Here is a 12,497-nt window from a genome sequence, read left to right on the forward strand (position 1 = left end):
TCCATTAACTCCCCCTAAAATCATTACGTATAGAGAGATTCCTTCGGAGAGTTATTCAGAGGAGCAGCCTAGCTTAGACACTGACTTTCCTCCTGGAGGAGGGAGCATCTCTCCATGGTTCGTACATGAAGGCTTGGCCACCTAATTACAAAGGCAGGATCTCTCTCTAGGTAGGTCATTTGTGGAGCTGCATAAGATGCACTGAAACTCATAAGGATCAGGACAGGAATAAAAGGGCAGCTATTGCAGTTTTCTTGTGAGGCGTTGGTAGAGGTGTTTGACCAACAGCTAATGATGAGAGAGTGGGACTGATGGGAGTGGTGGAAAAGCACGGATGTTATGTTCACACTCTTATATGGCCATAATTTTCCACTTTGCTTAGTATTTCCTCTTTGGCATCTTGGATTTGCAACAAGAACTGTCCCATGGCTTTCTGTTCGCTCTGCTTTAAATCCATTTCTTACAGTATAAGGCCATAAATGAATGTAAAATAGGATTGGAGGCATGTGAATAGAGATCTTTTTTGAATATGCCCCTAGATGCTTTTTATAATTTCTTTTGTCAGTCACGTATTTTATTGTTTCCCTTTCTAACAAAAAAGAAAAGAAGGTAGCCATAAGAGATGCCCAACCACTACTTTCACAAGGAAAGGAAATGATGATATGTCTATTGGATTCCCTGTCTGGAACCTGTGGGATGTGAACTGGAAAAATGATTTCCTGCCTGCTGTGTGCCTGGTTCCTCCCCACAGTGGTAGCTGCAGTTAATTGGTAGTTGTCTTCTGTGGATGGGTTGAGATTTTCAAAGCTGCTCAGTAGGAATTAGGTGCCTAAAACTTCCAGCAGTTTCCAGTTCTGTAAATAAATTTACAAGTTATTTCAAAATTTACTTGGTTTAAAAGCATATGACACTGTGCTTGTGTTCTTTTCCCCTGAAGGACCTCTGCAGCCAGCATGTTACAGCAAAATCTGAGAAAAAAGAAGGAAGATATTTACACCTCTGACAGTGAAAGAGAAGATGCTTTTTGCTGTGATTTATAGAAACCGACATTAATCTCTATTGCTTTATACTATACTCACAATAAACAGCTTTGGAGATTGATTAAAGACTCTGGCTGCAGCTTTCACTCAATTTCAACAGCTCTTTTTGCTCCATAAACTCAAAAGCAATAGAGATTATGCCTTAAACAAAGCCCATGATATCCATCTCTAGGAGCATTTACTATTTTCAGTGCTTTGCATTAAAAGTTATACATGTGTATGTGTGCATGTGTAATTTCAGGCTTTTATTACAGAGTTTCTTCCACAACAAATGGAACAACAAAATTGGCTAAATACACAGTTCTGGACCTCTCTTCTTTCCTTCTCCTTCGCTATTCCTTTGCCCCAAGCTTGATTGCTGATAAAGGACATATTACCTGTTGCAGGTGTGTTTTAAAATCCCACATGAAAAAACAGCAACTCTCTCCAGCCTCAGCAACATTTTTTTCACTTCCAAAGGCAGCGGAGAATGGTTTTATTACTTCAGTACTTATTATGCCAACATCACTAATTATCATTTTTAGAAGTTTTTGCCTCCATGTCCTTCTCATATTCTCTATTATTGACTCCATCCTTAATGTCCCTCTTCTTTGTCTTTAGCTCCTTTTAAAAAGGCACTTCCCTACCCATTTTGAGAATTAACTCACCTTCTGTTTCTATTGTCTTCAGCCTCACCACCTGCTCCTGATGCCCTGCTCTCCATTCAGTCCTGCCTCTGACCTGTGTTCATGTCTTCTCCTGGCCAAATTTAACATCTTTTTGGACTTCAGCACTTTGCTCTTTTTTGTTATCACAAATGCTGGCTTCCAAGTTTCTCTGGCTCTACATGAGAAAGGGTCTTCAGCTTTGGTCCTGCCTTTTAATCTCCTATCCAGATTTCTCAAAATCCCACTCCACAGTTCTCCAGCGCGATCTTGTCACACGCACCTGGATAACTACAATCACTTCTTTGCTGGCCTTTCACCTGCAGTGCCTTTCATCCCTCTAATGAATAGTTACAATGAAGAATATGCACTTCTTAGTTGCAATGTTAATCTATTCACATCCTCCTCTGCCTTCCTGACTCCTACTAACTCATCTCATTGACTATGTCTCTGTCCCAGTGTCATGAAGGTGCTTAATGACTCTGCACTACCATTTCACAAGTTTCTGCCTGTATTTATTTGGTAAGGTGCTCCCACCTCAATCATGACCACCATGCTAGGCTTCCTACAATCCCACAAGCCTCTTCAAACACCCCTAGAACCCCTGAGAACAACATCCCTCTTCCTGAGTTATGATTAGCATTCATTTAATTTTTTCTCTTAAATCTGCTTCCATCTTTTACCTACCCCAAATTAGCCAAGCTAGTTAGAGGAATTAAAGCCTAGGTTACACAACGGCCCTTACCGAAGGACTATTAAAATGTTACCTTTCTACTGATTACATGGCACTGACCAGCTTGCAAACTTCTGAGGGCTGATTATGGCTATCTGGACTTGCCAAAAAGTAGATTTGAGTACTGATAAAAATAATAAAAAAAGCAGAACAAAACAGAATGAGTAAAATTCAAAGTTGAAGCAAAGGAAATCTAAAACTTTATTTCAAAACCAGCCATAATGTTTGAAGAAATAAGAGTTTTTACTTCACATTTGGACCTTATCTCCATGAAAGAATGAGTGAAAACTTAACACTTGAATATCCTTGGCTGTCAGAGAAGTTGGTGGAAAATTTGGCAAGTTCTAGGTTAGGACCTCTCTAGAGAAGATCACTAATAAGTAAAAGATAAATCTGAATTTCACATCTTGAGCCTCCTCCACCTAGTCTTTTTAAAGAGAAGCTGTTGGAGTTAGAAACTTATGATTCTATTGTAAGAAAGTTCAGTGTGATGCTTGGATGTCCCTTGAACAGGGGTAAATTGAAAACATCTGCTACTGTTTGAATTGACTTTATACTAAAGTGTCTACTGCTGTTCTTCACCTACATTCTTTCTGAAGGACAGTATACAACAGAAGAATCTTTTCTATTACATGTCTGCTGACCAACTTCCCTCTTAGAAGTATGGTACGAGCAGGCTAATGCAACTCTTTGAGCAGCTGTGGCAACTGCTTCAATGCAAAATATAAAACCACAGAACAGTTGTATCACCACTATTGACATTATACATGGTGTTTTGGTAGCTGTACAATGTATGCTGATGTAATCTACACCAGAAAAAGATGCTTTAGTCTAGGGACTCTCCACTCTGAATCTTTAGAAAACTCACAGAAAGGAAGGGGTGATACTGTGAGTAACACCAGGAGTAATGCTGCAAAAATCTAGCAAATGTTTTCAGGACTTGGCCCTCAATGAATGGAAAGTGTTGGATGACTGGAATACAGATAACTTGGTCTTGTGATAGGATTGCTTGATAAATCAGGACCATATATGGATGGATAAATCAGCTATCAGTATGGGCTGAAGCAGAGACATCCGGAAGAGTATCCTGACTGTGTGTACCCAAGCTAGAAGGAGTCTATTAACTTCTGCTACTTGTAAGGTCCCTACAGCTGGATGCTAGCAAAAAACCATGATTATGCCTGTGATGCTGCTGTATTACATAAAGATAGTCAAGAAGTAGGATGATTCTATCTATTAAATATTAAAACCACAGGTAACTGTTAATAAGAAAAACCCAGTTCCAATCAGGCAGTTGTGAGATATAAAGATGTTAGAAGTAGCAGGAGGGGGCATTCTGAACACTGTACATAGTGGGCACACATTGGAAGAAAGCCTTTTCCATGGCACCTTTCAAAGCGATTCTATTCTATTAGATGTGATCTGTGTTCTTGGATGTAAGCAAGAATATAACATTCTGCAGAAAGAGAATACGTGATTAAAAAAGGCAGGTATGAACCACCTCCTTCCCAGAACAAACCCAGACAAAGGAAGCTGAAGGCAGTTTACATATGAGCTTTCCAGGGACGTGAGCAACAGCTTGCATGGCTGAGCACAGTGCCTGTGTCCTGCTCATACCTGCAAAAGGACATTGGTTAATTAAATAAACCCCCATTGCACAGAGCTCTGTTTGATTATTATCAATGTGCTAATTTTGTCATTAGGAAAAATAAACAGCACATCTTTGCCACCTGCAAGATTTTGCACATTCAGACTGGTCCTTTCTAACTGCACTGGCTGCCTGGCAGGTGGGCTCCCAGTTGGCTCTTCCTCCCACAGTTTGCTCCACTCCAAAAGCAAATCAGGGTCACACAGCTGCAGCAAATTGAGTTACAGTCATCCAATAAAGCCCTAGTTAAAGGGTAACCATCTAGAAAGATGCTGGCGAGGTTGATGAATTTGGATGAACTTGCATGTGTGGTGAAGAGCATGGAAGATGTCCAGGTTTTGCAGTTTTTTTACACCAGAAGAGTATGGGCCACATTCCTCAACTGGGATAAATCTCCTGCTTTATTATTTCAGTGGTGTTCTGGAAGAGACATCCCTCAGAGGCTTCAGCCCTACCGCAGAATGAAGTGTAGCTCAGCAGATAAAACTTGAGCTTAGATCTCCAGAGATCTGGAGTCTGTTTCTGGATCTAGCACTGACCCGTTGTGTGGTCCCAGCCCAGCCAGTGCTTGTTTATTATTTGTGCTGAGGCAGTGTGGTACTGAGGCTCAAGGCCCATTTGGCTAGGTACCATAGAAGCATCTGATGCAATGACTTCCCTGCCCAAATGTGCAGAGGGAAAATGAACTAGCAGTGATCTCTGTGCTGCTGTGTTTTGCAAGCTCTGTGAATCCGACTTTGTATGGCACAGGAAGCCTGGCTGTGCTATTTGTGGTGTAGTACATCCTGTCCTACACCTGATCTGGATCATCCTCAGGCACTAGACACTTGGTTTTTGAGGCAGCTGCATCTTTCCCATTGAGTGCACCACTTGGAGTCACGTAAAGGGCTAAAGTAACATATTCTAAGTATGCACCTGAAGTAATATGCTTCTCCCCGTGGTGAATGCAAATAATTAACATTAATTAGAGCTATGCACATGCATTAAGAATGGACTCCAACACTCTGGGGAAATTTTATTTTCAGTTAACTGAAAAAAGTACTTTGAAGGCTGATAGCTCTGAAAACAAAGGGCATTTCTGTGCCAAGATACCTGACTTTGTTTTAACCAAGTCTGCTCAGAAATTAAAGGCAAGAGCATCACATCTGGGTGGTGTTGCCCACCCAGCCAGATCTTTCAACAGCATTAATTAGCCTTGGTGCAGCTTATAGCTAGGTTGTATTTTCAGACATCTGGTAGTGTTTCTGCATGTCACTGCACTGTACCATGAAGATGCGCTGGATCACTCACTGAGAGTTTGGAAATCCCTCAGTACTTCTGTAGTGCTGTGAAGATATGGCCAAGGACATTGATGGTTTTAATGGCTGACAAAATGCAGGGAGATGGACTCTTTGAGGAACAGAAACAAAATTGTATTACTCTTGTGTTCCTAGAAGCTCTCCCTAGTGGGTCAGTATAAACTTCATATATTAATTGTCACACCTCAAACTCAAATGAAATTTTTTTTCATTACAAAGTCCTGCATTTAGAAATTAGGAAATGCCAGAGCAGTGCAGCCTTGTAACCTTAACTCAGGTCCTGGTTCTTTTGCATTTTGATAAGCTCTTCTTGTCCATAGTCACGTTCTCTTATTTCTCTGAGCACCTGCCTGACTGGCAAGCAGGATGGATGAGGCTCAGAGGACTTGCAGATGTTTGATATTTCTTATTAGCTTTGTCATTCAGCATGTGGCCCTATGCATTATTTACTATGGCTTCACTGAAGCTCTTAAGGCAGAATCTTTCTCTCTCTTATGGACTCTTTCATGATGCTCTTGGTGTGCAAGCTTCCTTCCAGACAATCTGGTGTTCCCAAGACTGTGGTGAGGTACTTAGAGTCTTTCTTTATAATGTATCCTGAAAGTCATTTATCTTCCTCATAAAGTGCTTTGAGATTGTGTTGCTCAGTGGCGTGACTTGGCCGTAGTCCATTTTAGCAGAGTTCTGGCCATCCCACAGCCCATTCCCGGGGCTGGTTAACAGGGTTATATTGCTTGGCAGAGGGTCAGAAGTAGTTGTCCAGTCAAACTGTGACAAGCCTATTGGTCAGAAGTAAAATAGACCTTTTCCCAGTAGACACAAGGCTTGTTTCTGGGAGTGGGGAGAATTTAACAGCAAATTAAACAGAGATTGTAATCTGCTGACAGCATCGTTTTACATTAAGACAATGTTATAAGAGAGGATTCCGAGATGCCTGCATTAGTCTCTGTTTAAGGTGGTGTCCTTACTTCATTTGTCTTTCTCTTCTCTTATAGCAGTTCATGTGCAGCACTGGATCGTGGTGCAAAGAGAGGTTTAGCAGAAAAAGGCACTTCGTAATGCCAGGATGCATTTTAAGCAAGGCCGGCTAACTCAGAAGCAGAGTACCTCATACAGAACATCTCTGGGCTGACAAAGGGAAGGATTAGGTATTTTCTCCGTTCAATTACTCCAGATCGGAAGAAATCAGTAATGCCAGAGCGTGGCTGGCCTCGTTGCCAATGCCGCGGCGGTGGTACCAGGGAGGTGGATTGTCCTGCCTCCCTGGCTGGCCGTGGTTACCCACCGCCAGCTCTCTTGGAGCCGGTTCACCTTGGCACGCCGCGTCCGGCAGGAGCTGGCGTGCCACCTTGGGAGCCGGCAGCCGGCCACCTCCACAGATGGGCAGGAGCGGTGGTGGGCCAGGGGATACACGTGCGTGTCAAATCGCCTTCCCTCCCGCCACGGTGCAAAGCCTGACAAACAGCATCGTCAGTAAGGAGAGCTGTCGCTGCTCGAGATTTTCTCTCATTATTTGCAGTTCACGGTGGTGGTAAGGTTATTTTCAAGTCAAGCAGTTTTTCAACAATGTATGTTTATGCAGATCATTTAAAACAGTAGCTTGTCACATGCTTTATATTCATGGAAACTTCAGAGAGCACTTTTTAAAGCCCGTGCAATCTGGATTTAATTTGCATTTTAATTAATATTTCAAATGAATTCCTTGGCCTCGTTTATTTATTTATTTGAGCTTTCGAGAGCAAAGACCCTATCAAACTCCTGAAATTAGGAGGACTGGGATTTCTTTGAGCATGGCTTTATTTAGCCATACTGTCCAAGATACCTCTGGCTAATTTTTAGTATTGAACTGAATTAGCTGCTCTGTAGCTTAGAATCAAGCTTGTCATTTGCTTTATGGCAGAGGCTGCAACAAACTCACTTTGCAAGAAAAAGAGAAATATTTGAATTCCCTCTTAAGAGTGATACAGTTTAAAATGGCATTTTAGATACATGATATTAAAAAAAAAAAGAAAAAAAATCTCAATCTTGCACAAAGAATGTGGTCATGTAGATTTTATGGAAAAAATGGAGGCTTCTTTTCAGGAAAACATTTAAATACATGCTTAGCCTTTTATTGGGCAAAATGCTTAAGCACATAATTCAGATTAGATAGCCGTTTTATCTTTCAGAAGTTAAACAAACCAAACCAAACTAAAAATGAAATTAAATTCTTTTCAAGCAACCAAAATTTCAAATATGTTTGAAATTTATGGCCAGAAAATGTATTTTTTAATATTTCCCAAATTGAGGTGTTACTCAGGGTCAGCTCTGGGTTCTTTATACTGGAAACATAAAAGTTATGTTGGTTGGCTGTATACGTGTTATAGATGGTGAAACAGTGAATAACATGATATGTAGCAAAGGGCTGCCCTCAACGTATTCAGTGCCGAAGTTATAGCACTGAACTCTAACAGTGCTCACTGCCTGAAGATTTCAAGGCAAATAAGCAGGAAATTAGCAATTAGGGAAATTAACTTTATTATCCCCATATTAGAGTCAGAGAAACTGAGGCAGGAGGCAAAGCGTCAATTGTTTTAAAATGAGCAGCCGTCTAGCAGCCAAGCTGGAAAGAAGACATCCATCAGTTCAGCATTGATAAGCACATCCCTGGCAGAAAGCCAGTCCCTCTTCTTGATCGCAAAAGCTGCGGGGTGATGAGGAAAGAGCTGAAACTCCACTGGTGTCAGGGTAGGCAGCTCTGGGGGTGCAGCAGGGTGGCTTCTTCTCATACAGATGTCTCCGGCATTTGTGGCTACTGCCAAACACGCCAAGCACCTTGAAACCTTTCCCTGTGGTATTTGGGATTTGGGTATTTAGTGAACACATTCCACATTGTTGTGCTTTTTGACACCTTTGGCTTTCCAAACTTGCATCTATTTATGAAGGACATTATTCAAACTTTTATCCGGTTTCAGAACAAGCTCATAATCCTCTGCTACAATTTTTAAGATTCACACTTCTGAAAGTGCCACATTGCAAATGTGTAACTGTTAGAATAATCCACCATAAATTAGTTGATAAGAAATATATTCAAGTACCATAGACTTTATCTTTGCAAAGCCAATAAAACTCACCTCAGTTAAACGGCTTCCCCTGACCAAAACTAACCAATCAACTAACCGAACCATGTCCCCAGATGTTGATTGCATTTAACCCAAATTCTCTTCCAGAAGATTTTAATTTGCTCATCTGTTTTTCAACAGTAGAAGGATCAAGCTTGCCATTCAGCATTCAGTGTTCTCTGTTAAAATCTGCTAAGAACACTTGCAGGTAGCTGACTCTGGCAAGCACATCCCATAAGCTCAGGGATGCTCTGAGGGAATGCTCTGAGGGGATGCTCTGAATGCTCTCAGGGACAGTGAGGAAGAACAGTACTCCAACTCCTTTTTTAGAATCAATGCTACCAACAGAGCACAAAATTCAGACTTCTGTAATTGTAAGAGACACTGATTTATAAGGTAACTTAGCAAGAGATTATGGAGATTTTCCCCTGAAATCAATTCAGGTTTGCTATATGCATGCATGGTTTCTTTTTCTCTGCCTTTCTTTTTCTTTTTTTCCCCCCAGTCAGCACTGTAACTAATACCAGATAATACCCACCAACATCTTAAGGAAATCCACCTTGACACAAAGCAGAATTAGGCAAAATAAGGAAACATGCGAGCTGCTGCCTTCAAGCAATGGGCAAAATGTTTCCCGTAGCTACCGACAGCAAAACACAGGACAGCGCAGAGTGAGGGTGGGAATTGGTACAGCTTGTGATAGTGAGGCAACGGATTGGGATTCAGAGCGTCCAGACAGAGAAGGATTACCTTTTCCACCGACTTCCCCTCTGATCCTAAAGCCTTCGGCATCTCTCTGTTCCTCCTTTCTGCAGCTGTAAAATGGGGATTTGAAGGAACAGCCATTGCCTTTCTTACCAGTTTATAGTCAGTCCTTCAGCACATTTCATGTTATTAACAGCTCCCAACACCTTCATGCTCCAGCCATGAGGAGGTGGTGGAATTGGACCCCAACCGTAGCCATTAGAAGACACTTCCAAATTAGGCCACTTATAAACTTTGTGAAAACCACAAGCACACACACACAACACACACACACACAAAGGTAGAAAACATTGACGATTTGGTTACACAAAACAGAATGAAATGGGCAATATGTCACTCTTCCTGTGTTCTGAAAATAATCAGATTATTATCTGATGCGGAAATTGCACTAATAGATTCTTGGCAGGCAGTTATATTTTCCCATACAGATGTTTTTTCTCCATGTTTCTCCAACATGTCACTCATTTTTTCATTTTAATTTATACTTAGATGTAAACAAAGTGCCATAAATTAATTCCACGTGCAGCTAATTTTTCTGGTAAAATATGGATGACTGAATACGTCATTTTTGTGCATTTCAATTAAGAGCCTTCAATTAGTTTTAAACCCCATGGCACTTCTCAAATTCTGCACTATTTCCACTCAGCAGTGAGGAAAACCCAGCAAATTATAGGCCTGAGGCTGTTAAACCAGGATGCTAACAGACCCTGCTCCGTCAGGTAGCCCCAGTCAGAGTTCAGAGGACTGTGTGGAGGCTCACAGCTGGAGCTGATGAGGACCTTCAGGCAAAAACATTGTGGGATAGAAAAGTGAGATTTTCATTTATAAATGTGTGCAGTTTTTAAAGCAACCCCTTACGAACTTTGTACAAACCCCAGAGAGGTTTGTGTAGTACTGGGTGAAGCAGATACGGGAGACACGAGTCAGGGAGGACTTTGGTGCTGGCAGCAGAGAGAGGTGGACGGTGCAAGGTGTGATTCCTTCAAAACGGCAATGTGCTGCTGGCAAGTCATGTGTCATGGCTTGAGAAAAGTTGGTGCAGAGTGGTCAGGAGTATACTGCAGGGCCTTGAGCAAAATGCGCTTTGCTTCTTGGTGTTTGTTTCTGCTGCTGGTTTCAGTTTTGCCTATTAAGATCTGAAGCCTGCGACTGAAATTGTCTTTTGGTGTGTGTCAATACACGCCCCATGGTACAACAGAGTTCTTGCTTGTATGAGGGTGCTAGTATAATAAAGTAGCATCTATTACTGAAAGTTAAAGGAGGAGGAATTTTCTCTCTGAAAATCCCATGAAGAATTACATTTGCTAATCTAGAGAATGAGGCAAAGGTCTACCTAGTGACTTTCATGGGAACTGAGTCAGGCTGCACCCCTCTCTTTTTAATTGAAAGACTGTTTATAAAGTTTAATTATTGTGTGCTATAGATATCATTACAGCAGCAAGGAGTGATGGACCGGGACTACAGGAAGCTGTATACATGCTTTTGTCTGCAAAACTTTTTTGGGTTTTGTGCAAAAGGCAAGAACTGAAGGAGAACTGATGCATGGATTTGGGGATATTTTCAGAGTACTCTCTCAAAGCTTGAGACACTGCATGAGAGAAAGCATGAAAATACTGGTCTGATCAGTGAACAAGTAATATTGAGCACTAGCATTAGGGGCTGGTTGGAAGCTGAAAATGACAATTTGGGAGGGAATGAGAGACTAAGTGGGAAAGGGGTAAGTGAGGAAACACTTTGAACATAAAGAGAAGCAGCTTCTTGTGATAGAGGAGAGGGAACAAGAAAGCAGCTATGGAAAGTGAAGTTGTCACCCTTTCTTGAAGTTTTTCTGGATATCCAGCCTTGATTCTCACAGGTCAAAGATCAATGAGGAAAAGCACAACAAATTCTTCATGTGAGAAGGGTTACTGGGAGCCTCCTGGGATCGGGGGGTGTAAGGGCAAATTTTTGTTTGTTCGTTGTGCGTGTGTTGTTCAGTCTGTAGATATTTTGCATTCAGTTCACACGTAGATGGAGACATTGGATATAGACCTACAACAAACACTGTCTGAATGAGATCTAGATTGTTCTAATATGTCTGATAAATGTGGCACAGAATGGTAATTTAATTTGTTTTAGAAGATATGATCATCCCGAAATATGGTGCAGGGCAAGAAGATAGTGAAGAACAGGATTTACAGAAAGAAGGTAAGGAGGTCATAATCTCTTCCCAAGGAAGGAAGAACTAGAGGACAAAGAACTTCTAAAGCTCAAGTTAGGCAAACAGGAGAAGGACAGGAATACGGTTGATTAAGTTGTGTGCATGACTGTGAGTTTCAAAGTGACACAGAGTCAAAGATGAATTTTAAATAAAGAATAATGATGATAACAAAAAATGAATTGTAGACAGCTTACACTGCCCTTAATATGGCAGCGACGTAGCTGGAGAGTCATTTCTTTGCCTCTAGTTTCTGGCTACTTTTAAATCTTTGTTACCAAAGCACAATAAAAATCTGACTGACCTTTGTGTTTGGAAATCTATTGTTACTGAAGCACAGTAGCATCTAGAAATCCTTAGTGAATGCAGCCTCACTGCCATAGGCATGGTATATTTAGTCTTGGGATTTCAGACACCTGGCATTATATTTTGGGCGACTGTTGCAATGAAATTACTGGATGATGTTTTTTATTTTTTCATCTCTCAACTGGGGAAGAATGTTCATTCCATCTTTCCCTTTTTTTCCCAGTTTTACTAATATGCTCTGTAGTGCCTTGCTATTTGTGGGTGCAGTGTCACACAACTGAATTTTGACAACTGCAGAGATATCTGTGAAACAGTAAAACTGTGAAAATTAGAGGGTATGTTTAAAGACATCAGAACAATCATCCAGCCTGACACAATTTCTGTCTCATAAAGGGTAATAATCATAATCGACTTGGTAACATTGAAACAAGTAACATTAGGAGTTATGAAAAAAATGGGGAGAAGTTTTTTTCAGCTAACAGGGTAGAAAAGACAAGATGAAAGTGGGAGAGAAATGTCCTGCTTTTCTTTCTTCTGCTTTGCCCTTATTCAACTGATGGATGCTTACTGGTACAAACAAATATGATGATGCACCCTGTTGCACGTAAGAATAATTAAACGTAATTTAAATAGTAAAATAACTAATTAATGTAATTTACAAAGTGCTTAAGCAATGTGCCTGTGCAAATCAGCCATCTTCTCAGCAAACGGCTTCTGCAATTGCAAACGTTTCTTCCAAACTTTCACCAATTATCGCTTAGCTGT

The sequence above is a fragment of the Haliaeetus albicilla genome, chromosome 4 (genome assembly GCF_947461875.1).
Source record: "Haliaeetus albicilla chromosome 4, bHalAlb1.1, whole genome shotgun sequence".
Classification (NCBI taxonomy): Eukaryota; Metazoa; Chordata; class Aves; order Accipitriformes; family Accipitridae; genus Haliaeetus; species Haliaeetus albicilla.